Source organism: Oreochromis aureus, linkage group 9 (assembly GCF_013358895.1).
Source record: "Oreochromis aureus strain Israel breed Guangdong linkage group 9, ZZ_aureus, whole genome shotgun sequence".
Lineage (NCBI taxonomy): Eukaryota > Metazoa > Chordata > Actinopteri > Cichliformes > Cichlidae > Oreochromis > Oreochromis aureus.
The window spans coordinates 7,643,273-7,671,040 of NC_052950.1; the positions used below are offsets into that span (position 1 = coordinate 7,643,273).

Here is a 27,768-nt window from a genome sequence, read left to right on the forward strand (position 1 = left end):
ATGGGGATATCATTGACCAGGGCTGCCCAGTGGACCATGGTCAGCTCTAGTACTGGCAAACTGGCATTCACTCCAATGAATGAGTCCTTGTTGAAAGAAATCCTGCACTTTGTGGAGCACTTTAGTTCCCAACACCCACAGGAAGCTGAACATGTGTTTGAGGAGCCCCTCCAGTGGAGTACCACTTTAGTGGCATCTGATTTCAAAACAGACTACGACATCAGGTTGGTCTAATCATGAGGCAGGCAGCTGGCTGGCTCTCAGTATTATGTGTCTGTGCAGGATATGCTGTCACCATGGTGTCCAAATGTATTTTACCTTAGACATACTCAAAGCTGTATGTGGACCGTAATTAATTTGTTTTTCAGCTTCAGTAAGATTGAGAACGTTCCACTGTATTTCATCAGAATGTCTGCTCTACTTTAAGTGTGTGGTTTCCTTTGTGTCTCATAGTATGGACCTGAAATGTATAAAAACAAAGACTCAGATCTCCATTAACCATTTCAGGCAATTAAAGTTTCTGTTTTGTTTTTTTTCCTACTCAGTGACTCAGATGTTCAGTCCCACGAAGAGATAGTGAGGGCCATCCACTGTTGCAGCTCTCTCCACCGACTGTTTATGTACGCAGCTTCAGCCAGCTCTCTAAACTGCTTCATCTGGCACATGATAAGAAGCTGGCGGAGGTTTGGGCATGTCTAGAAGGTAAATTTGAGTCCAATTTGCATCCCAAGCAGTCCAGCCACCAGCATTCCTCCATAACCCACAGACTTAATTTGTTTGTCCTCCTTGTTACTCTGTACAGCCATCCAATTATGCTGCCATTGGTAATTCTTTACAGATATGCATTTACTTTAGGGCCACTGCCAACAAGAGATAAAGTAATATATATTTCTTTGACAGATGGACACATGATGAGTACAGTAATACTTATTTCATACTGCCAGTGGATTTGTTATGGAGAGATAATATTAGCTTAGCTTGTAAGAAAAAACAGAGTACATTCAAGACCAGCTGTTTTGATAGATTAAAATGAATCCAACTCACCTCTTGTGTTGTCAGAAAACAGAGAGCCTGTGGTTAGGATTCTTGGTAGGAGCTTTGCCTCTGGCCTGGAGAGAGAAGCCCATGCTGATGCAGTAAGTGTGGTAGACAGAAAGGAGGACGGCCTAGCCAACGACTAGGGGGTCAAGGTCAAACTGTTTCTGTTGTTCCAAACGTGGACAAACAGATCCTTGAAAAGCTTCTTAAAGAAATATTTGATATTTATTTGTATTCAGTAGTCACTTATTTTATTAATTTCTTTGATTTGGCTCAACCGCCCAGTCCTCCTCCCCCACCTTTTTCTTTTGTTAAGTTTGACCATCAAGGCAAGCAACCAATAAATCCTGCCTGATTCTTAACTGTCCTGTTGTCCTCCTCCTTCATTGATTGTAGTTGTCCGGTGTTGCTGTCTCCTTCCTACCTTTGCCTCCACCATGGTGGGGGGGACGTAACACAGAATGTGTAAAAAAGCTCATATAAAACAACTTTTATGAAACAACTTTTATAAAAAATAGCGATCAAACAGATTTTGGTGAAACAGTAAATTAAAAAAAAAAAAATATATATATATATATATATATAAATTCCCCTCTCACCCCTGTGGGCATCAAGCTCGGGTCCTCTACCAGTGGCCTAGGAGCTTGAGGTTGCTCTTTGCTGTTCCTAGGACTGCGCTCTTCTGGAGAGAGATCTCAGATGTTGTTCTTGCTGGAGCCACTTGCCTAGCTTTGCCTCTGTGCGGTCTTTCAGTCTGGCTCTGTCCAGCCACTGGTAGGATTTCTGGATCCTCTAATTTATTCAGTTTTTCATTATATCAATTCATTACATTTCATACTTCTATTAGCATCATCCAAGATTTTTTAATAGATACATTTATGGTATCAATTTCAAACACCTACACGGCTTCGTTCTCGAGTTATCACATCCACAAAGTTGGGTGTCTGCTTAGCCCACCCACTGGTCTGATGGGGTGATGACAATACCTCTCTGTTTTTTTCCCCTCTGGGTTTTACAGCTGAAGGGTAAGAATCAAGCACATAGGGATGCAGAAAGAATGTATTGCTCTCAGGAGCTCAGTCTGTTCCAGCGTGCTACTGGATGCTATATGTACATAGTCAACTGTGATTGGTATTATAACAAACTGGAAGCGATTGGGAATGACAACTACTCACCCGTGAAGTGGTAGGGCATGTAAAATCACAGAGTATGGTCAGAGAATGCTGAGGCACATAATGCGCAAAGCAAGGGCGTAGATTTGGCATGGATGGAAGGGACATGTCCCCACCAATATCCAGCGATTATTGAATTGTCCCCACCAATAATTTGATCTCTGCGAGTAAAGAAAAACAAACCCGATAGAAAGAAAAAAAAACGATCTGTCAACATCTCATTCACCCAGCGGTGAAGAAAGAGTTAAATTACTTTCTCTACTGGAGTCCTATGTCATGTGACAAATATGGCCAATGTGATTGGCTGAGCCTTTCAGGGAGCTCTGTTTAGTTTTAGCAGCGCCAAGCCTGCGCTGCGAGGACCTGCAAGGAGGAGAGGAGGATGGCAGCAAAAAGGAAGAACCTGAATATAAAAAAATATTTTTCAAAGAAACCTGCAAGTCAGTTAAAGTCAAGTTCACTCATAAAATGTGTCCGTCATAATAACGTTACAGGCTATGCTAGGCTTTGGCCCACATCAGTCTAAAATTGTCTGTAACCACGAATAACGTGTTTTGGAAACTAACTGCACAACAGGCAGCACTGTTAGTTATCTCAGTCTCAGAGTAGCATTTCTAATTTTGATTGAAACTGTCAGAGAAAACGGCGGCCTCGAGCAAGCCAGGATATTAGTTTACAGAGGCTGTTACAATTATATGCCTAACGTTAAAATGTTGGTGACACAATAATTTCATCCTAATGGCACTGACATATTCATAGGGTTAATTTTGAGGCAAAATATCATGAGGTAGTCATGATTTTGCAAATATTTCACCCTGTAGTGCAGTTTGCACAAATTGTTTTAAAAATGCACTCACCCTACAAACATTACTGATGAGTCAAGATCTGCACAAACTGACAGAAACACTGAAGCAGCTACACATTTTATTCTTATTGTCATGTATGTCCTATTTGTCAGGTGACAGAAGAACCAACACAAAGCTCAGAGAGTAATGGTGATACAAGATCACAGGTGAATTTGGATGGTGACTTGGTGGTTAATGTAGGCAAGTATATTTCTCCTTTTTTTAATCTTTTTTTTTATCTTTAGCAAAGACAAAAAGGGGAAAAAAAAGAAACAGGGCAGGGTTTGGTGGGTGAATTATCCATCCCCACCAATGCCAAAACCAAATCTACGCCCTTGGCGCAAACGTCACCAACTTTCTCCAGAGTCAGTCACTAAAGACCTCCAAAATCTTATGTGGCCTTCCAATTACTTAAAGAACAGTGCATAGAGAACGACATGGAATGGGTTTCTATGGCTGAACAGATGCATCCAAGCATATGTTGATGCAGTGGTGTAAAGAACTTCCCCGCTGGACTCTAGAACAGTGGAGGTGCAATATCTGGCATGAAAAATCACATTTCTTTGTCTGGCAGTTTGATAGATAAGTCTGGGTTCAGCGGTCACCGGGAGATTGGTACTTGACTTAACTGTGCCAAGTGTAAAGTTTGGGGGAAGGGAGGATTATAAAAGGAACTCTTATGCTTCAGTATACCAAAACATTTTGGACAATTTCATGCTCCCAATTTTGTGGGTACAGTTTGGGGTTGGCCCATTCCAGTTCCAACATGGCTGTGTACCTGTGCACAAAGCAAGGTCCATAAAGACATGGATGAGCGAGTTTGGTGTGGAAGAACTTGACTGGCCTGCACAGAGTCCTGACCTCAATCTGACAGAACACCTTTGGAATGAATTAGAGCAAAAACTCTCAGCCAAGCAATCAATGTCTGATCTCACAAATACACTTCTTGAAGAATGGTCAGAAATTCTCATAATAACTCCTAAGCTTTGTGGAAAGCCTTCTCAGAAGAACTGAATCTGTTATTGCTGCAAAGAGTGGACGGATATCATATTAAACCATATGAATTAAGAATGAGAGGTCACTCAACTTCATATGCATGTGAAGGCAAACAAGTGAATACTTTTGGCAATATAGATGTATCTGTCAGATTCCAGTTTCACAAGTCATTTTTCAGTCATGCTATTTGCTTCATTGCAGCAAATTTATCATGCCCATAAAAGTATTCAGCAGTATTTATCACACACCAAGTGATAAATGTAGTCTATGTCCTGTGTTCTCTGGTTAAATTGACACCTTCTACTTCTAAAAAAAAAGTACTCTCCAAACCAGCTTTGAAAGATGATGTTGTCACATGGCTTAGTTTTTTAGAGAATGATTTATATTACAAGTAAAACCATGGCTCAATCTTGGGTTCATGCTGTTCTCTTTAGAATATTATGTCCTCTTTAGCAGACCAAACACGTGATGATTTCACCGTTTGCTTTTTTTTCCTTCTATGGGGATGAACCTGTTGTGAAATGATATCATGCTGCACTTCATACCTTAATCATTTTTAAGAGTTCTTTTTTTGTTTATTTTTATTCATTTATTTATTTCATTTTTTTCGGTGGGCGTGGGAGGCTTAGACTTTAAATTTTCAAATGGCTGTGGTGCACTATCAAGAGAAGGTGCAGGGTGAGATTTGCTACCTTGTGATTGAGCCCTATGACAGTGGGACCCTCCACATCACCTGCAGCACAGCTGGGGTTTGTCTCAATGTGCTAAAACTAGGATTAAAGGCATTGTGATCCACATTTTGATCTTTTATATTTCTATCCAAACCTACAGCATAGTCACATTTTCATACAAAGCCATAAAGTAAGGGAACATATTACACAAATAACACAAAAATCTTTAAATTATGTGCCTTCAGTGACTGTTGGTCAGTCTTTCACATCAGCTTGGAGGAATGAAAGTGCAGCTGTAATTCCAGGATGCTGAGTGGGTGGTGGTGCTGGGTGGGGGTGTTTCCACATCATTTCTGTTGGTTTAAGATCAATACTTTGACTTAACAAAACCAAAACATTATCTTCATCCTTCTTTGACTATTCACTGGCAAGATGGGATTGGTGCCTAGATGCTTGACCCACTTTCTCTTTATGTGTAATTCAAGGAGAACTGTCTTAAAATTTTCCATTAGAAATCCTTGATGCAATTCAGAAGATCCAAACTTTGATACTTCCACCATATTTCACAGTTACAGTGAAAGTCATTCATTGCAATGCAGTGTTTTCCTTTCATGGAACAGAATGATTTTCATTTAAACCAGCAAGATCTATTTTGGCTTTGCATTGTTCCAGATGTCTTCTGGCTTGCCCATGTGACCTTTCAGAAACTACAGTTAAGCAGCATTTTTCTCGTAGGGGAGAAGTCGCTTTCTTTTTGTGGTCACGAAATACAAACCATTGTTGTTTAGTATTCTCCTGATTATGGACACATGGACACTGGCCAGAGTTAAAGAGATCTTTAGCCATTTAGAAGTTACTCTGGCTTCCATTTTTACCTCCCAGTCTACCAAAAACCCCACTGTTTAAATAACCTTGGTCTGTTAACCACTTCTGTTCAATAGAAGATGGGCTTCGGTTTCTTCCATTCATACACAGACTGTCATCATCAAAACAGGGTGATCACTGACACCTGTTTGTCATCCCATTTATTGCAATTGATAATTCAAATTTTATCTTTAAATTTGTTGCTAACATACAGTTTCCTTTTGCAAACATTGGATCGTTTTCCTGGATTTTAAAAAATGGTATTTATAAAATGTCTCAGTTCTTCAGCTGGCTTCTATTTAACTCTTTTTAGAAGTCAAGTAAAAATTCTGTGATTGAGTTGTAAACAAGTTTTAAACAGAAATTGTCCACAAACTTTAACACTGTACTATTATTAGATTTTTCTTTATTCTAAGCAGAAATATTTTTGTGAGTTTAAGACAAGACTTCAGAAAGAACATTATTATAGCAATAAATCAAACAATGTGTGTTACACATAGCAAAAGAGCTTAGACAATATTAAGTTGGGATGCATAAGCAGTTTCTAAAACTACCAGAACAAAGCAAAGACAATAAAGAAGCAGATGCATTCAGCACAAGTGCTATTTTCCACACCATTAAAAACTGACACCACCAGTAATCTCTTCTGACATTTTTAAGTCCCTCTGTACATTGTTCCAGCTGGAAGAGGCAGCATATTGAAATAAAGCACAGTGCTCTTTTGCAAAGTGCAAAACTATAATCAGCTATGAAGCACTGTGCTATGCTGTATCTTCAGACAAGGCTATTCTGTAAGAACTGATTAAGACAGAATACGGATACGGCAGGCATTTCTGAAAGTTGTAACACAGAGGTTTGGCCTGACTTGGATCTGAGCAACTCTGAGTGAGCAAATGCAAATGTGCCAGGCCTCAAGGATAATGGGTGGTTTGCACAACAAAAGCTGGAGGAGAAACGAGCTGACGACCTGTGAAAATCTCAGCAGGGGTGATTAACACCTCGGGACTTGCACCAGAAAATAAAAAAGCCAGTAATTCTAGGGGGTGTTGGAATTAGGGAAGTTAAGCAAATTTGCGCAGGTTTAGTAAATCTAGTGTTAAAAGTTTTATTTGGACATTGGCTGCTTCTTCAGTCATTTTTAGTCCAGTTCTTATACCTGACCATGTTTGTGTTTTGTTTTGTGTATTGGTAGGCAGCTCAAAACACCACATTCAGAAAACTTTGGAAGATGAGAGATGTCATTATGGACGCAGAGAGGTATAAAAGTGAGTGTATCGACATCTTAAATATTGTACTTCCATGTATGTTTGCACAAGTTACATAGATTTCCTATGTCCTAGCAAAATATGAAGAAATTGGAGACTCTTGCACACAGGAGTCTTGCACAGTACCCCGTCTGGTGAAAATATTGACTTATCGGCCTCCCACAATGCAACTCCCTCTTATCCCGCTATTGTAAAGAGAGCTTCTTGCATGCTTTGCACTCTTTTCTAAGAGAGGATTTTACATGCCACAACACCTTTCACTCCGCCAGTGACTTAGCTGACAAGCTTTAAGACTCCTATTACTGTTTCTTCAACTGAAAATGGTTCACACAAGTTGAAAAAAGTCCACCCTGAAACCGAAAGGGTGACATTGATGCAAATGAAACCTCAAAGAGGAGCTTTATCTTAACCGAATTCAGCAACTTGTATGATTTTACACTTCCTCTGCTTTCAGATACTTGGAGCTTCTAGCCTTAGCTATTCCAGCTGACATGTGGGCCACATTAAAATTGTGGTTTTTAGAATTAATGAAGCTGTTTTTCACTTTGTTTTCAAAGGGCATAAAACAGGAGGGGCAGGAGCATGGATATGAGTGAACAAGTGATACTTACAAAGACCTGGTAACACTTCTGAAGAGCAGATCTCCACACTTTGCTGAGAACATAAACAACCAGGTGGAGTGGAATATAAGCAATTAACATCAACACATTAAGGCTTGTCTTTTTATTTTAGCTGTGAATTATAACTCTCGAAGCAAAAATGTGTGGGTGCTGAAACGCCTCTTTGTCTTGTGAACAAGCTCCTTCTCTCTAATACTTTGATTTGATTTCTGATGCTGTGTGACTCATATTCGTAAACAGAGTTCGGATTGTGTAATCAGCGTCTGTGCTCTTCCACGCTAGTGAGCTAGTGTCTGGTTGTCACTGTGTTGAAAAATTTCTGAATTGACCTCCTCCCTGTTCCACCATCAAAACAGCAGAGCCACATCCCTCCCACCACCTACCCCCTTCACACTCACACTCACGCACACACACACACCAACACTTGCTCATTTCCAGACATTGAAATCTGTGTGATTTATTCAGTAGTGCTATTTCCTGCTTTAGAAATTTGACGACATAACAAATCGCCTCAATAATGGACTCCATCTGCTCTCGAAAATCTGTTAATCATTTAAAAACATATTTTTTTCTTACTCGAGCTGATATTTGTTGGAAAATGCGGCATCATCACAAGCTCATCAGGTCTTTTGAAAAGCACTTACAGCTTACTGTCTGCTTTGCATGGATATCAGGTCGGTTCGAGGTATTTCATCATTGTCTAGTTTTTTGTTTGTTGGCTGTCATTCTTATCCAAATAAAGTATGAGTGTGATTAAGAACAATAGTATTTGCACAGCTTTTCAAAGCAAGAATCAAAAGTAGATCAGCATGAGTAATAGGATTTACAAAGATCAACCAGAACTGACATGTAAATGTATTTATAATGTGGTTTTGCAGCACTGTGATACATATAAACTACATTTGAGATGAAAGCTGAAGTCATTTTAACAAAACAAAATGTTTCTTTGAATAATTTTTAATTTTTAATGTCGGAATTTATTTGGATGTTTGCTTTACATCTCATGCTTCGAACTGTCATTACCAGTCATTAATACTAATATTAGTATTATTTCATAGAAGTACTACACACTGGCAGAATGGCTCTGCGGATGTGGTGGATGTTTGTTGTCCACCACCTCTATCTAAATTTCCCAACAACTGTTGGACAGATTCCCTCAAAACACTTTGCAGACATTCATGGTATTCATATGGATAATCCAAATATCTGCACTGACTTTAGCACAATTCTGTTCAATATTATTTATGTAAAACTAACAACAGGCTTTTCAAGGTACATTATATTTATGACAAAAAGCCTACAATACTAGAGAGAAAAGTCCAACAATCAAAAAATCCCCCATAAACAAGAAGTTGGTGATAGTGGGGCAAAAGAACTACCGTTTAACAGGAAGAGACAAAACCACACCCGGGGCAACCATCTGCTGTGAAACTGTGAGGGGAAATAAGGAGAACAAGGAGATGAAGAAAAACACAAACTATGGCGAAAGAAGGCAAAGCTTATCAGAACCTTCAGGCTTTTATTTATCCAGTGAAAAGATCTATTTGTTGGACTGGAACAAAGTCCCATCAGGCTAAGCTCACTTTCTCATTCTCTTTGGTTTTCATCTTGCATCATATCCAGGTCAAAATCCTTCTCTTTATCAGTACTTTGTTTCAAGAACAAACACCTGCAAAATTCTTTAAATTTCCAGCAGCAGCTCTGTTGCTCTTATCGTAACTGTAAATATTAGCAGTGGAATAATACACTTATACACTGCATTGCCATTACCATTAAAGAGCTGTTCATGTTTGTATATTTTTTAGGCTACATTGGCGCAGTATCCCAAAAATGGACAGTTTTAAACACAAGTTTGAAAAAAGTGATCTAATGTGGAAGTGTCTTAGATCTGCATTGTTTCTAGCGGCCAGCAGGAGGCAGCTCCTCTAAAAGCCAGGAAATCTATGGGAAAACATTCTTTTCCTTTCTCGATTTATGACCTCACCGAACACTTTCCTGATGTATTTATGGTGTTAACTGGTAGTTTCACCTCTTACTGAATAAAATATGATGTTCATTTTGTAAATTACAATTATTGTTAGAATCCAAATAGATGAGAAAGCAGGGTATGCTTTTGGATATGACTACAGTGCGTTTGGGCGGTTACGGCATGAGCCTTCAGTGTCCCTTCGCTTGTCACATTCCACCGGGATTTGCCACATTCAGTTTTTTGAAGTCACAAAGACAGTGATGTGAAAATGCTTTATTCCTCTCTGAGGTCTCAAAACCAGAGTTTGCTAACCAGTCTAGGATCTGCACTTACTCTCAGTTAACAGCAGCGTGGTGTTCCCTCAGCTATTTTAGCTCATTATCAAAGTGTGATTTTTTTTTTTTTTTGGGCAGAAGTGCATTTTTTGTACGGTGGCCCTGAGAGGCCAAACAGACTGCAACTCAAGAGAACACCAGCAATAAGAAAAACGCCGCAAAAGCACACAAAACATAACAGAAATAGGAAAAAAGAAAACAGAAATAGGAAAAGACAGATTTCCAAAAGCACAAGGGAAGTGTTTCAGGGGAGACAATAACCCGACGGACCAGTTACAGGAACCCAAAACATGGTAGGTGTGTTTTATCATGATTCATATAATACTGATGATGGATTTTTAGGCTAATAGTTAGGCTAACACACTTACCTCTCATCTTTTCTTTCCTCACAAAACCGATAAACCTTCACTTCTTTTAAGTGTCTCCCAGCGCATTCTTAGCATATTTTGGTTCCTGCAACTGGTCCGTCGGGTTATTGTTTCCCCAGAAACACTTCCCTTGTGCTTTTGGAAATCTGTTTTTTCCTATTTCTGTTTTGTTTTTTCCTATTTCCATTGTGTTTGGTGTGCTTTTGCAGCATTTTTCTTATTGCTGGTGTTTTCTTAAGTTGCAGTCCGTTTGGCCTCTCAGGGCCACCATATTTTTGCCTTTAAGAAAAGCACTATATATTCAGTGTACCAGTCACTTTTCTGAACAGTCATACTTCCTTTTGTGTTAAAATAAATATATGATTTAAACACGTATTAGGTAAGACCTAAAATATCGATCATTTAGATAGTTTTAGTCTTGTCTTTATAGCTTTGCCTTCATCGTAGAAAAGTCGTTTCTTCATATTTGTGGCATAGCGGTGATGTCTGTATGTTTAAATACAGTAGGCGACGTAAAGATCTGAAGTGTTCTACGAAACCCATCATAGGGTTTATGATGACTACAATAAACCAATAAGAAGTATGAGGCTGAACTGTGTGAAAGAAAAAAATCTATAACAAAGAAAGTTATATACATATATTCAGGCTTTTATGTTTTATGAGTGCTCTGTGAAGAATGATGCCTTTAGTCTGAACGGTCTAAAAATGATGGACAACAGCCGTATAAATAGCTGTGAATGAGTGTGTGGAGGCACAAATCACTGTCAAGGTCTTTTTTCTCTTGGATTCTTTAACTCCTTTGATATGTGCAGCATGCAGTGTCCTGTAACTTTTGTCTAGATCTCTCTGCCTCTGCTTCAGCTAATCCTTTTCATGTGATGCAACTAAAATGCATCACGTTGAAATCCATTTGATTTATTGCTGACGACATCAATCAAATCTATATCATCCATACAAGATACTGAATAATTGTAGTCCTTATTGTCAGTCTGGCCCATTGCAGTTTTAATTTGAGAAAGCAACAGCAACAGAGTCTGTCAGGAACACAGTCTTCCACTGCTCCGCCTCAGTTCCCTGATTGCAGTACAGAGCCGAAACCCAAAAGACGATAGCCAAAGATAACAACACCTAATCTCCAAACATATCTGCTCATTTTCAGTCTGAGGAAGCAGGTCTTTTTTAACAGTTCTATTAGATTGGACAGGCTCAATCAAATGAGCTGCGGCAGCCAACGGAGACGGTGGCTGCAACGCAGGGAGGAAGCAGACTAGCCTCCTCTGTTCAGTGTTGCGGATTCATTTTGACATCACAGCATGATTGGAAATTGGACATGCTGTGTGTATGCATGCACAAGATGCTTACTGAAAAACACAAAATCCCTGGGTTGTCAATTGTTTTTGTTATTCACATCCTGAAATTAATACAGACTGCCTCACTGCCATAACCATTCACTAGCAGCTGCTGGAATTCTGACACTGACAGATGTTTTATGGCCACTGGCTTCACAATTTGTTGCCCTGCTGATTTTCCATCAGTATGGATAAAGTAATTAGATACAAATCTGCCCCAAACACATGTAAACATTTGGGGTTTAGGTTTTAGTAGTCGATTGCTTTATGAAAACGACAAATGAAGAAACTTGAAATGTCCTAATGGTGTAATGTTACATGCTATAAAAATATTTTTTTAACTTCAGATTTCAGGCGTCAGCCCTGCTTAGCATAGCATTTGTCTTTGGACCTGTACTGGTTTAAGGTTTTTGGGTTTTTTTTTTTTACTGCAGCATGTTAAGAAATGTTGAGTGTTCCCTTCTGCGTAAGCAAATGGACTTTGTCCATCTCACATATAATGGAATTAAAGAAAGTTGGTTAGTCTAATAAAGTCAGGATGTGGGTCTGTGGTCGGGTGTATTGACTTATGTTTCCAATAGCAGGTCACATTGTGTTTTATGAAAAACAAGTCTTTGGAAAAGTGATCAGGCAAACTTGGCTCCAGTTTGTGCATGAACACAACCCAAAGAAATACGTCTTAATTCTTTTCCCCTGCCCTTAAAAATCTCGAGCTCCTAACAGCCAATGACAGACTGAGCTATTTCTGCAAAAGCAGGTGTCTGTGATTAAAAACTCTCATGCCTGCAAACCTTTCATATGTGTCTTACTGGCGTTTGTGTGTAGGTTGTAAAGTTTGGTATAAAGACCTTGAAAACTTTACCTGAATAACAGTGACACAAAGGCGTTACTTAGCCTGAGCCAAGCTGTAAGGTTTTAGGTGAATGTCGAGAAACAATAAACTTCTTGACATTGTTCAGCCATTTAACCAAGAGAGACCTCTTCTGTGCAAAGCAATGGCAGTTTGTTATTTTATTTCAGTACCTCAATAAAGAATAATGTTGAAAAAATAAAGAGTTTTTCAAGTCTGCATAGGATTGAGAAGGGGCTTTTATGTGAATTTCATGTTTTTATTTGCCACATATAGGGTTTTCCAGTATTCGCCTTCTGAGTAGCATGAGCAATTCTTTGTCACACATAGATATGCGATGACTCTCCAATAATGAGAAGAGACAAATCATTGAAAAGAGTAAGTGGAAAATACACCACATTGACTGATAAGAAGTGAAATAAATGCGAAACAGATTAATCATAATAGCTATTTTTGTTTTAATAAGCATAAACTTGACAAATTTACAGCCAGATTACAAAGCACTTCACAATCAGATTTTGCTCATTCTGTTGCAAATTTGAAGAGGTATTTACACTCAGTCTTCAGCTTCTGGCTTTCCCCCTTACCAGCAGGATTCTGCAGTTCAAGAACTATCAACACAAAAGATTCAGCATGTGGAATCGGTTGATGGAGAGGAACAAGGCCAACCCCAGAGGTCTTACGAGCAACAGGAAAAGAATGTGCATGAGAAACTACAGCCTACACTCTACAGGGTAGACCGCAAGAAGATATATGAACCATGTCCACGATGGAGTGGACTTTGTGTCTTGTCTACATGTGGGTATGCGATAATTCCTCACGTAAGAAGTGTCCTGAATTTTTGTTGCATTGCAGAGATTCTTCTTGAATAGCAGATGAACTTTAGATGACTGTGATGCCAGGCCTTCAACACATGTGCTAAGTGCATCTGCCAGCAGTCACACATTATAAAGAGATGGTTATATGGTTTATAAATTTAAGGGCAAGTGCAAATATTCCTCATTACACAATAGTCAGAGTTAATAAATTCTCCATATAATGGAAACCCTTTCTGCTCAATTACAGATGCAAAACTTGGGAAAAAGTATGAGAAAAAAAATCCCCAAAAGATCTATCACATATGGTCTTTGATTGATAAATAGATCTAGCAAGGGCTGAGCTGTTGCAGCTGTACCTTGTGATAACTGTACCCATTTGAGGAGAAACTGGCTCAAGATAAAAGTATCTCAATTGCTAAAAAAAAGAAAAAGAAAAAGTCTGCTGAGCCCTGTCTCGAATTGTTAAATAATGATTATGTTAGAAAAATAACAATTTTCAAAATAGAAGCAGGCATAATGACTCTTATTTCACATCATTACAGTAAAACAGAGGAAAATAAAGGCCGTAAGAGTTCTGAAGAGGATGAAAGAGTCTAGGACAAGGGGCCAAGAGCAAGATGAAAACAAAATTCTCTGCATCTTCTTCACCTGGACACGTCCTCCCAGACACGGTTAGATAGTTCTCTTTTGTCAGAACCTATAAAGGTTCCTTCTTGCACTGCAGCTGGGGTAAATTAAACTCAGTAGAGGTTAGAAGTGCAAGGAATCTGATTGTATGTCTAATTAAAAACAAAGAGCTTAGAGATTACTTTGAAAATACAACCAAGATAAACGTGTCTCACTGGCTAAAAAAAAATCTGCTGAGTTGTTTTTTGAATTGTTAAATAAAGATTATGTTAGAAAACTAACCATTTTTAAAATAGAAGCAGCCATAATGTCTCTTATTTTAGAGCATTACAGTAAAACAAAGGAAACTAAATGCCTTAAGAGTTCTGGAGAGCAGAAGAACATTCTGAGGCAGAAAAGCCATGACCAAAATGAAAGCAGAGTTTTCTGCATCTTCTTTACTTGGACACCTGTCCTCCCAGAAACGTCCTTTTTTCGGTACCTATAAGGATTCGTTTTTGCTCTGCAGCTGGGGTAAATTAAACTCAGTAAAGGTTAGAACCGTAGCAGATCTGATTGTACGTCTAATTAAAACCGAATAGGTCAGAGGTTACTTTGAAAGTACAGGCAACAACATGAAGCAAATGTAAGTACACCTGTTGCCATGGTAACAAAAAGGAATAACACATGTAATTTCTGATTGAGGGTAATTACACGAATGAAGTTATAAAGTGACCGATGAACAGCACAGCTATCTTATAATTGCCTAATGCAAAGTGACTTACCAAGTAAGAAACCAGACTGCCATCCTTAAAAATGCAACAACAACAGCAGGTGACTACCCAAGAGCTACATCTTGACTCTGCAGGTCTTAGATAACATGTCAAATGTAACATTTCATGACAGAACAAAGAACAAATATTGTTTCTTTGGAAGGCTCCAAGAGAAGGGCATTTCTCTCTAAAATAACATAGAAACATAGTTTACTTTGCAAAAATTGCATATGAACAAACTGCCAAATTTCTGGGACAGAAAAGATCGAACAGGTAATGTCTGCCCATAAAGCACAGCACCACAGTTGGAGAAAAACAAGGAAAGCATATCAGAACAAACTATCAAACACTCTGGTGGTAGTTATGATGGCTTGGGCTTGTTTTGTAGCCACAGGACTTGGACAACTTGCAGTCATTAAGTTGGCCATGAACTCCTCTGTATATGAAAACATTCCAGTCAGTTAAAACACTAACTAAAGCTTGGCCCAAATTGGTAAAGATGAGGTTTTTTGGCTGAATTTTTATTGTGACTTCATTCTACACTTAAATGCATTAACATTACATGTGGTCTAAGTTAAAGAATTTTGACTTATTAACCATCGGTTTGCTGTTTTAATATTGACACAGTTTGTTATATACTCATAATCCCCCCCCCCCCAAAGCCAAAACTGAATTAACCTGATGTTTTTCACTATTAGTGACTTCTGCTTTCAAAACTGTCAGCTGCTAAAATTGTTCTGAACAAGAAGCTAAGTAAAAGGTTTTTCCTTGTTTGGCTCTTGGCAGGTACAGCACCTAAGCCATCGCCATACTTTAATGTTGTCTGTATACAAACTGCAAATGTAATAAATCATTAAGTCATTGACAGCAATCTTTGCTGATCATCATTTTCTATACATGCAATAAAGACTCCGGGGTGCATTCACTCAGTCACACTCATCACCTCACATCAGTGTAGGTCTGACAGCTACAGGAAGGTCTTGTTCAGTGTTTATCATTCTGTGTAGTGGAAAACACCCCCATCTATCAGCTAGCCCCGTCTGATAATACGCTCCCCTGGAAATGCTATTTGCATGTACCTGGGAACTGCCTCTCAGTGGGCCCATTTGAATGTGTACCAGATTTCATTGCTCTACAGTGCCCTATTTTCATGATACATTCATCCAAGTGGCCCATTCAGCTTTAAAACACCATCTGCATTTCTGTTTGCATCAGTAGTCAAGCAAGAACTTTGACTCTGTATGATGCCGACTCTACTCCTCTCGTGATATTGATTCCAATTTTATTTTCCTGCTACTTAAATTCTGTTAAGACTTGAATTTCAAAGTCTTTAATGGATCTTCTTGTGTGAGATAACCAGCTTGCTGCTTAAAACACCAGACAAGAGATTTCATGATCTTATATTACATCCCTCTATTTATCTCTATTGTTTATCCCAAACGGTTGGTGTTGTAATCTTTAGTAGCTGGAACTTTTCAGTGAGAGCTCCACTGAAAGTGAAGAGGAAGAGGAGCAGCCATATCGCCATCCAGAGACTAACACAGACCTGCCCTCTGAATACTGGCAAGTCCAGAAACTGGTCAAGTACCTCAAGGTATGAGAAGTTCACTCTGCACAACAGTGTTTCCTTCCTCTCATGAATTTCATCCAAAAAATAGTGAATTGAACTCAGCCACAGACTAGATCTTTTCCTGCTGTCTCTACAAGAATCTTGATGTTGACCTGAATCGGCATACAAATTTCCACAAACTCTCCACAATTGCATTTCAAGGAAAATAATATTTAGTCATGGATGCGCACCAGAACTTATAATGGGATATTTTCCTTTCACATAATCCCACCTGTCTGTTTTGTTCAATCACATCAAGGCACACTCAGCGACAAAAGGGATGTCAGATGAAATGAAGTGTAGGTCGCTCCCATTTAAAACATTGCTTTGTAGGGAGATGTTTATTGAAGTGGTAGACTCGGCTCGTGGATTCCTGGTTTCTGACACAGGCCTGTTTGGTTGCACATGCGAGCCAAGTGCACAGGGGGAAAGAGCTGTCTGACGGCAGCAGCTGTACGCATCGTTTGCCCACACCGCAGAAGCATAAAAATGAAATGCACTCGTGATAGGTCTGACGGGGCATATGGTGAATATTAATGTGTCAAAACATGGAAAGAAAAGAAAAAGAGGACAGAATGACAATTGCTCAGACTGGCTGTGAATACCTCTGACCGCTTGACTTGAGCGATTACCTTGCCTCACTCAGTGGGCCCAGTTATCTGTTTATGTGCACAGCATCATTCAAACAGATGATATTCAAGGAACCTATTTTGCTGGATGCCTGTCCTTTGGTATTTAGCCGTAAAAATACCTCAAATGCTGTTTCAGTTGAAAGAAAATGAGTGTTATTTCAGTGTGTAACATTAGTCTAGATTTCATATTTTTACACAGTGTGGGATTTCCTGATGTTGCTGATTTGGCTTCCGAAGCCCATAGCTTGGTGCTAAATAAGATCATTCACAGTGCAAGTAAAACTTTTATAGAAAACACTGCCATAAAGTACAAGCCCTGGTGAATATTTTTAGCTTAGCTAAACAGAATATAATGGAAGGAAATTCCCACTCTAAAAGCAGGCTGTTGCTCCGTTCCAGAAAAAAGAAAAAAAGATGTAAATGATACGAAATTCAGATTTAAAAAAAGAAAAACAAAAAACTCTCTGGTTTGTAGATTTTGTGCTTTTCAGTGGGATTGTGGCACGAGCTTTAGGGTTGTGTGTGCGTTCCTGCTTCAATACAATGCAACAATGCCGTAACCAACATGTCCCAGCTTTCTATCTGTCTGGACGCCACACAGCACAGTTATTTATGGGGTTTGTCCAGTAGTCATTTTATAATATCATTACCATCAGACGCTGAAAGTTACCATGAGCCAAGTTAAATATCTGTTTTATTTTAGGAGGAGATCTTTTTTCTCCTTCTCCTTCGCACTATAGACAGCCATTTGTACTCTAGGATGTTTAACACGTTCATAAAGTGACACATGGATGTTCTGGTTTGTGTTTTAATGATATTTATGTAAGAACATGTTTGTTTTTGTACCTGCATAACGGTGACCTGTGGCTATGCTACGGTAACATGTTTGTAAGTGTGCTATAGATGAAAATTTTAATTTACACTCCTTATTTATTAGTTGTAACCTGCATGTATCCTAATGTGTTTATGCTGATAAAGGCTGTGCATGCTAGGAAAAGAATTCTGCAAATTGTTATAAACACACAGGCTATGGAAAAAGTGCAAAGGAGTCAAAAGAAGGGCTGCTTTACTTATCGGGACTAAGCAATGTTAAACAGATACAAATACACTAGCTGCTATCAGTTATGTTAGACATATGGCTTTCTAAACACAAAACAAATTTCATATTCTCACAGCTACAAATATTTTGTCTCATGTAAAATATGTTACCAGTTAACAGATAAACTTTTCATTATTATGTGCTGTAAACATTTTAATAAATTTTAAATCATTAAATCATAAATCATTTTAAAACATTTGCTTGTTTTAAAATCAATCATTTTAAAACAAGCAAATGTGCTTTATCGTTTTTTCTTAACTAAATGTTTTTTGTCATCAGATTTTTAAAGTTTCTAAGGTGTCACTGTTAGAGCAGGCTTTCTCCTTAGCTCTAAACACATCACATACACACACACACAAACAACATTGTGTTCAGCCCTCATTATGGTTTCTCCCCCTCTGCTGGGCAGTCACAGTACTACTGGCCTGCGCTCCTCTAATGACAGCCATCCTACTAATGGCTGCACTGAAATTCATCTCCAGTGTGTAAAATCCCAATGTCACGTCATTTTCTCAGCAGCAGTGAATTTGGAGTTAATTATGTTGCACTGTGAATAATTATCTGTTCTCGATGCTGCTTTTAATAACTACAGCACTCAGTTAAAACTATTTTGCTTTTAGTGCTTGTAATGCATTTATAGCAAGTCTAATGTGGAGATTTATTTTTACAAGAAACATTGCATCGGTTCTTGAGTCAAGCAACTGTTCAGCTCAACTGGGCAAAGACCTGAGTCTTTGCCACCCAAAGACTCAGGTCTTTGCCCAACATGTACTGTGCTCATTTTATGACTGCCAACCCTATTAAGTGATCAGGTTTTATATTACAGGAGATCAAATATGGGTCAAGAAACAACATGTAATCAATCATTCTGTCCTTTTAGTACTCTTCCTATGAAAGAGATGGAGATTGGGTTTGTTCTCTCTATGGAAGTATGGAAACTGCCAAGTCTGAATCATTTTGTGTTACAATAATTGCTATGAAACACCCAATCCAGCATTGCTGACACACTCCTATGTATTTGAGCACCATTCTTAATATGCATGTTAACCCCTGCTGACAGGATGTTCAGGTAACACACATAAAAAGAGAAATACACCACTGAGCCCTCCATACACACACACACACACACACACACACACACACACACACACACACACACACACACACACACACACACACAAAATGTCTGAGGTCAACAGGCCATCATTGACAGCACTGTTAACCCCATCCCAGCTCCCACATACTCAGTGCTGTGATTTATAGACCAAGAGAGGCTCAGGCAGGTAGGGCTGCCACGATTAGTTGACTAGTCACGATTACGTCGACTATTAAAATTGTTGACGACTAATTTAATAGTCGACACGTTGTTTGAAGCTTTGTAAGATCCCAAAGACGCAGGATTAAGTAGTAGGATTTAAGAGTGTAATGACGGACTGAAACAGAAGATGGCAGCACTGCATGTACAAGGATGCCAGCTGCAGTTAAACCCCGAAGAAGAAGAAGCTGTGTCCCAGAATTCATAGCGCGGCCCTGCTCAGTTTTCAACAATGGCGGCAGCTAGTTAGTTTTAATATCACTTATTATTCTTTCTGGGTCACAAAATAAACGTTTAACATATTTTCAGGCGAGAATGTAGCTGTGTAAACCTCAAATATCTGCTCAGTTTATCAAGACATCACATATTTTCAAAAGCGCTCCAACGTTTTCGGAGACGTCTGTTACCCACCAGCTCGATAGCTAGCCGGGTTTGAAGGCTCACTAGAGCCGGTGAGAACACCGGACTCCCGGCAAATCGTTTTCAAACCCACCGCTGTCTTTCGCTACTCAGGTTAAACATGATATATAAGTCACTTAGATAACTTAAAAATGATACTGTTTGGCTTTTTTTAGTATTTTATTTGTTCCTGAGTAAATTGGTTTGGCTGAGATTAAAGTTATACAGCTGAATAAACGTCAAGCAGACAACTGATTATCAGAAGTGTGAGATGCTCGAGAATATACTCCGGTGTCCTGTTATATTTTAGATAGTAAGGAGCAGACGGCTGAGTTTATTAAACTCCACCGAAAGAATCTGCAAATGTCATTAAAATTTAATAAACTATCATCTTGTCTTTATTTTTGGGTAGCACATACACACTTAAAGCTGTAAGCTAATGATAGTTATATAAGAGCAGATGCATGCTGGTGAAATAAGCTGTACGTTTTACGTCCAATGGATGCATGATCTGATTAGTCGAATAATCGCAAAAATAATTGGTGACTAGTCGACTATCAAAATAATCGTTTGTGGCAGCCCCACAGGCAGGGCAATCTGTGTCTGCAGTATCTAGTCTGCTGCTCCAGAGGAAATCAGACTAGAATAAGACCTTCATTCAGTACTGTGGAGGCTTCTGCTATTTAGTAGCTCAAGGCTGAGACATCTGCAGTAAAGAAAGAGAAAAAATGTGTAAAGCATCTTTATTTGGCTGATGTCAAGTTCACCAATGGAGCTTGTGAATGCAATTGGATCCTATACTGCTTAATCCCTTCTTAACCCATTTTTGACTGCAATTTCATCAGACATTTAAAAGACTGTCGTCAATTATTGCTGGATGATTATTAATGAAGCTTATTAATTACATGGTGACAAATCCAAAGTGTGCTTAATAGGATGTCCTTAATGTGGAGAAAAGTGGTTGGCATGTATCTGTGCCTGGTATTTTAATACATTAACCAAGCTGTACAGCATATGCAGCATGAATTTATTTGCATTTTGATTTTTTTATGATTTTTCCATAGCCTCACTGTATGGCTTTAACCAAGTCAATGTCAAGGCAAGTTCATTTATTTTTGAGCACGTTTAAAAACAACACAGGTTGACCAAAGAGCTGTGCAAACTGAAAAAAGGCACTGTTATCTTTCTTTTCCATGATTAATGTAGCCAAAAGAGTTCACAATAAGGATACTATCAGTAATAATTCACATGATCTCATGCTTTGATAAAGTGTTTGCCGCTCTCTGAGTTTTGTTTTGTTTTTTTGTTTTCATATTTGCATATTACACACACGTAACCTGTCTAAATACAAAATACAGTTTTTAAATAAAGATTTAATTTATTAAGGGAAAAAAAGTTTTAAGTGACCAAGGCCTATCTGAAAAAGTATTTCACACAACATTACTGTAAGAGTGCATTGATGACTCATCAAGGAGGTTATAAAAAAAACCCAGAACAACATGTGAAACTTCTGGGAAAATATTCTGTGGTCTGATCAGACAGAACTTTTTGAATAGTTTATGTCCAGTTACATCTGGCATAAAACTAACAGCACTTGATAAAAAGTACATCATACCAACATTCAAACACGGAAATGGTAGCATGATAGTCTGGGGCTGCTTTGCTGCTTCAGGACCTGTACAATTTGACCGTATTGACGGAACCATGAATTCTGCTCTCTACCAGAAAATTATGAAGGAAAACGTTCGATCATCGGTTTGTGTCTCGAAGCTCAAGAGAATTTGGGTTATGCAGCAGAACAATGATCCAAAACACACCAGCAAGTCCATCTCTGAATGGCTTAAAACACAAATTGAAGGTTTTGGAGTGGTCCGGTCCAGACTTGAATCCAATTGAAATGCTTTGCATAACCTTAAACAGGTCGTTCATGCCTGAAAACTCTACAGTATGAGTGAATTAAATCAAGTCTGCAAAGAAGAGTGGGCCAAAATTCCTCCACAGCGATGTGAAAGACTTGCCAGTTTGCCAGTTATCACAAATGTTTGATTGCAGTTCTTACTGCCAAGGGTGGCAAAACCACTTATTAGTATTAGGAGTTAATTACTTTTTCACATAATGTCAGGTAGGTTTGGATAGCTTTTTTCTCTTTATAAATGAAATCATCATTTAAAAACTGCAATTTTGTGTTTACTGAAAGGCTCAGTCATTAAAGAAGTTAAATAACTATTTGTGGCAAAGCAGATGAGAAACATGCACAATGTTATTTCAGTCTGGTAATCACATAGAGGCAGTCCACCAAATCATTAAGCACTTAAAGTAGCATTATTCAGTATAGACATCAACCTTCCACAACACAAACTGTTTTTGAATTCATACAAACCCTCCCATTATTATGCAGACTCAGCACAGAGCATCATGTACCCCAGTTTCATGAGTGGAGAACAGATTTGTAGTCGGACACATCAGTGTAGTGGCAGCCAGCCTCTTTGAACCATGTTCAGAGTGGTATGAATTCTATAAAATGATAGCATTCATATCAATATGCTCTGTTTAGTAAAAATATAAGTAAAAATATAATGTTATAATCATTTTTATAAGAGAAAGTGGAGGATCCACAGTCGACCACAGGACAACACACTGCTTACATTTGTGAAATCCTCATAATCAATGAATGTAGGTAAAACAGAAGCTACAGCTTTATAAGCATCACTGATGTGTGTCATGAAATTACCTCTGCATCTTCTTTCTGCAGCAGCAACGATAGTTATTAGGCTACTAAAAGACGCTGCTAAAACACCAACACCTTTGTGTGAGAGACTGTAACATGACATCTATCCTGTACTGTCATCAATAGGAAAGTTAGGAAAGTCTAACATTTGAAGATAATTCCAGAAAATAATACTAAAATAAACTATTGTTAATACTCTTAATAGTTATCTTTAGGGGTGCTCTGATAAAAAAAGGGGGTCTCAACTCACCTATGGTGTCTAGTCTTTGATTTTCAAAGACCTTTGCACCCTAGTGGTGAACCAAGTAGCAGAATTTGCATGACGGCTGTTGTTACACATTGTTGACTCACTTGTCCTTGCCCCCTCCAAACATGCAAACACTCACCAGGCCTCATGAAACAGATATTAAACTTGCTGGAACTACTTTGAATTTCTTGTTCTGAGGTCAAATGGTGGTTGAATTCGTTCCATCTTGAGCATCTGCCTGTATCACGCTTGGAGAAAGTCAAAGATCTTTCACCATAAAAGATTGTCAGATGTTGTCAGTATTTTAAAGAATGTCGACAATACTTCAAGACCAAAGCTACCAAAACTGAAAGCACATGATCTGTTTTTCTCCCAGCTATCACTCCTAAACACAGCTTTTTTTGTTGTTTTTACAAGGTACGAAACTTGCCCGCCGAACCCTTTGAAGAGTGAGAGTGAAGGAGACAAAGGAAGCAGTAGATCCACTGCTGTTAATGGGCAAATGGTTCACATTTAGGCTCGCGTCATGATATGGGGAACACATGTGCCTGTTATCCTGCTGTGTCAGAGTACTGCTTTGTGAGCGAGATATGATCAAACACTACTTGAGACCGTGCTATAGGCCTAACCAGATCAGCCAACCCCTCCAACAGCTGCTTAAAACACGCTGGCTGTTTTCTACATATATGGGTAGCTGTTAGCAGAACATGATAGATTCATGTCCTGTTTTTGCTCACAGTTGTTTGTGCAAAGTTTGCCTTGGAATCATAGAGGCAGCCTTGGAGTTACTATAGGAGAATCTATCAGTGCCATGTTTTAATCAGTGCAATAAAGGGAGCAATATTTGATGCTTCACTTGCCAGAATATTTTAGACTGGACGTTTCAGTGACATACCTGACCCCCAACCCTAACCCTCCCTGAGCCTGATTCTGTCAGAGGTTTCTTTTGGTTAAAAGGGATTGTTTATTCCCACTCTCGCCAAAGCGCTTCCCCATAGGGGGTCATCTGACTGCTGGGGTTTTCTCTGCATGCTGTAGGGTCTTTACCTTAAAATATAAAGCGTCTTGAGGCAACTGTTGTTGTGATTTGATGATATATAAATAAAGCTGAATTGAAATGAATGTCAAAGCTGAATAAGAGTTTTGCATTTTGTGCTGTGAATGCTCACTCTCATGATGGAAAACACTGTATGTGAACAAAGTTTGTTACATAACTGCATGTGATACAGACTAAATACAGTCATAAAAAAACAAAAACACCACCACTGCCTGCATTTAACCATCACAAAGCAAGAACTGTAATGCTGGTATTTCAAGTGCTGTAATGCTGTCATCATCCATCCACAGCTAGGACATTATGTGGATTTATGTAAAGAGTATACGAAAAAACCAACAAAAACAAGTATTTGGACTCTAAATTTAAGAAAAAACAATAAAATAAAATTAAGGTTCTGCAACTGCGGCGCATGACAGCATTTGACCACACATGCACTATTTTAAGTCCGTATTGTTTCTTTCTTCTTCTTTTTTCTTTTTTTCTGTTTTTTGTGAACACATTGAAGTTAAGTGACAATAAAATCTAATCAGTTCCATTTCCTCCCCCATATTTATCGAGGGGCTTGAATTTAAATCAAAGACCAGACTTTCCTCCCTCAAACCACTTGTTGACTGAGTAGTGTTGTAGTTACTAAGTTGCTAATCACTGGTCTAAATTGATATGTGTATATATAGCAACTGACAAAATACACAACTTTTGAATTCTAACTTAAAATTAGTGTCAGGGTTTCAGTGTTAATACTGTCCTTTTTTGCATGAAACCAGAACACAGTGCTCTTTGTTAGCAAATTATTTCTTTCCATCAGTGTTAACCACGACAACGCTAAACACATACAGTACAAGACCATGGCATAAACAAAACAGCAGGAGTAGCATTATAACGAGAAACAACACAATGAGTGTAAGATGAAGGAGAAGTTTGGGGGAATGGAGGGAGGCTTTTCTTAATGTTCAGTTATTTCCTCCTCTCCTACTTTTAAATTCAATTGTGTTTGAAATTATTGTTTCAGGATGGTGACCAGATTGTCACTGTTCACACTCTTTGTGCCATGATGGACTTTAACTTGATGCAGGAGTCATGCCAAATGGCTATCCAGGACACAGGTGGCCTTAATGTCCTCCTTAACTTGCTGGATACAGATGAACACAAATGCAAAGTGAGTAGCCATGGCAAAGTTGGACCTGCATGGCCTGCTGGCATGAACAGAGCTGGCCATGTGTGCCAGCTTGTGTTTTAGTTTCAGAAACATGAGTGCAAGGTAGAAAGCATGCTGTCTAAAAAATGGGGTAGCAATTATTCTATAGCATTCCTAATGAGATGTGTGTGTTGGTGCTTTTCAACTTGGTTGTACTGAAACATTTTATCTACTTTTAGTGGAAATGAATGTTTGGCTACTAGAGACCAATTGTAGGCATAAGTTTCTTTATCATTATGTAATTTTTAACTGGTTATATGGGTTCTTACCACAACTCACAAATCCATCTGGTTATTGTTTACATGAGACACGTGCAGAGCATTGAGAAGATCCTGGACTCACCAGTTAAGGAACTGAAGGCCTTAGCTGCTGAGACCATCGCTAAAGTGGCCAAGTTCTGAAGAGCAAGAAGAAATGTCAGGTTATATGGTGGTATCAATAAATTGGTGAGTGTAAGCACAGTAAAATGTAAGTGTGTGACATGGCTCAAGCTCTTCAATCCCGCAGCAGGAAAAAACACTGCAGATTTGAACCTGATTTTTCTGTACTGGTAATAATGAAAAATGTCCAACAGTGGCAGATTTTCCTTGAAAACACATGTCAGCTTGTTAATGATGTAGTACTTTTTTGTACTAACTTCATAAAACTTGGAAACTTTGTGTTTTATTCTGATGAAATCCATATATTAACAAAGTTGAATGTGTAAAAATGTTGTTGTTGTTTTGGCTTCCTTGAAGCAAAGAATTATGTTCCCTTTTCACACAGTAAATGCCCGATAGTGGTCATCCATTTTTTTTAAATTAGAAAGTGGGTGCTGGGTACCAGATAGAATGTCTCCTACATCCTCTGACCTGCATTCATGTTTGTTGACGGAGGGACCTTTGATTAAAGCCACCATGCCTTGTATATTTTCCTCAGCCCCAAATCGGATGTTCTCATGTGCAAGTCGCTCACGGAGGCAGATTAATTTCACGCTATGCTACAAGACCACCTTTGAACTGTGCAGTCTGTAATAGCTTTGCCTGGTCTGTCTTGCTGGCCAGGAACTATGGATTAGAACACAGAATGATGGCCATAAATGGTCACACTGGGCTTTTCAGACCTAACATCAACATCTATCCTGACAGTTTTCCACTCCTAGCATCTCTGGTGTTTTCATCCTCTCAGACCCAGTGGTAATAGAACTTTAATTACACCTGTAATCAGGGCCAAAAACTTGCTATTTCCATCTGGAACCATCAATTATTACCCAAATCTTGCAGGCAAACTTTTCAGTTTAGTTCCTGAATTTATGTCAGTCTCACTGAGTTTCTATGTAGAGATTTTACACAGCTTTATCTGTGTGTTTATCTACATGTATGTTTGAGGGTGTCTATATCTCCAATCAGGTAAAGCTGCTGGACTGCCTTCCTAATTTAGCCAACCTGACCCCCAACCAGGAGGAGGATATAGAGGTGGCCTGTTGTGGGGCTTTAGCATTATGAACCATTCGTAAGGCTGGGGGTATCCCTCTGCTGGGACCCCTGCTCAAGTCTCCACTTCAGAAAATGCTTATTCCAGGGACTGGCACCCCACAGGAATATGCATCAGAGGTAAGAGGGGCCTAGGATTGACAACAAGTTGTCAAGTCATACTCAAGTCATACACAATAGTGTAATTTTATATTGAATTAACCATCTATTAAAAGTCTTAAAACATATACTGCAAAGGAAATGAGAAGGCTAACCATTTCCCTTTATTTTCTATTGCACATAAATTTATGGAGTCAGTAGCAATTCCACATCAAAAGCAATACTTTTGCTTCTTTGCCTGTCTCTCATTAACTTGTACGGAGCATGGACGTTAGAGCAACCTGTGTTTGAATCTACCATCAGCAAACACTACTATAGCATCAATCAGCTAACTTGGATGATGGAGAATCTTCATAGTCCAGGCTTGCTGTAGAGACTAGGCCATCACTCTCTGGTATTAGCTGATTTGGGGGTAGTGCAGCAAGTGTAGCAACCAGCGCTACTCTGAAAACAAAACCTGGTGCATCTCCTGTTAATTATGTTCTCCAGTGGTAGCTTGACAGGATTGTATTTGACATTGCGTTTGCAGTTTTGTTCATTGACTTTCTTTGACATGATTGAACAGAGCACACAATAAGACACTTTACATGTAAGAAAAGGAAAAGATAAAGATACAAACACACTCATTGTTCAGATTAAGTATGTATTAAGATGTTAAATTGTCTGTCAGACGGACATGCTTCTGACATCAAGTACAGCAGAAGTACGAGTCAGCAGTTTGTGTATAATAGCTATGACTGCCGGAAGGGGAGCACAGATCTGGAATTTACAATTTCTGTCTTTGCTTGAATTAGTAAGTGCAGGCAGTTGCAAAGTATTAAGAGACGATGATTCATTGTTGGATACGGTCTTCCCATGAAGTTTTATTGATCCCCATCTAAACACATTTTTGAGACATATTAAAATACTCTGCTTTAAATAATAACTCCTGTCTGATGGGATTATGTCGCAAGAAATCCCCCTCTTTTGTGTTTTTATTTAATTAATTCTGCTTATATGCAAAGTTAATTGAAAAGTTCTTCCAGTGTGTGGTGAATGTTTCCAGTTTTCACATTACAATCAGATAAGGTGTCTTTTGGCAACTTAAAAGTTTAATTTAAAGTTTGATTTCATTTCATTTCATTATGCAAGTATACTGTTTTTCTATTAAATGCTACACATCTAATAGTCTAGACAGTGAAGGTAAAACAACCAGTGATATAAGATTAACAAAAACATTTTTGAGTGGCAGGGGACTTGACTGAGCTGACAGAATTATAATAAAAGTCAAAATAAAGTTCAAAACTTCAGACCAGTGGATTCATTAATGGTTATGTGTCACTACAGGAGAGCTACAGGACTGACATTCAGACTTTAGGCATGATCAAGGAAACCTAA

At 38.7% G+C, this 27,768-nt stretch overlaps 1 pseudogene; it reads left to right on the forward strand.

Annotated features, from left to right (window-relative positions):
• LOC116311271 lies at window positions 1-27,768 on the forward strand (annotated as a pseudogene).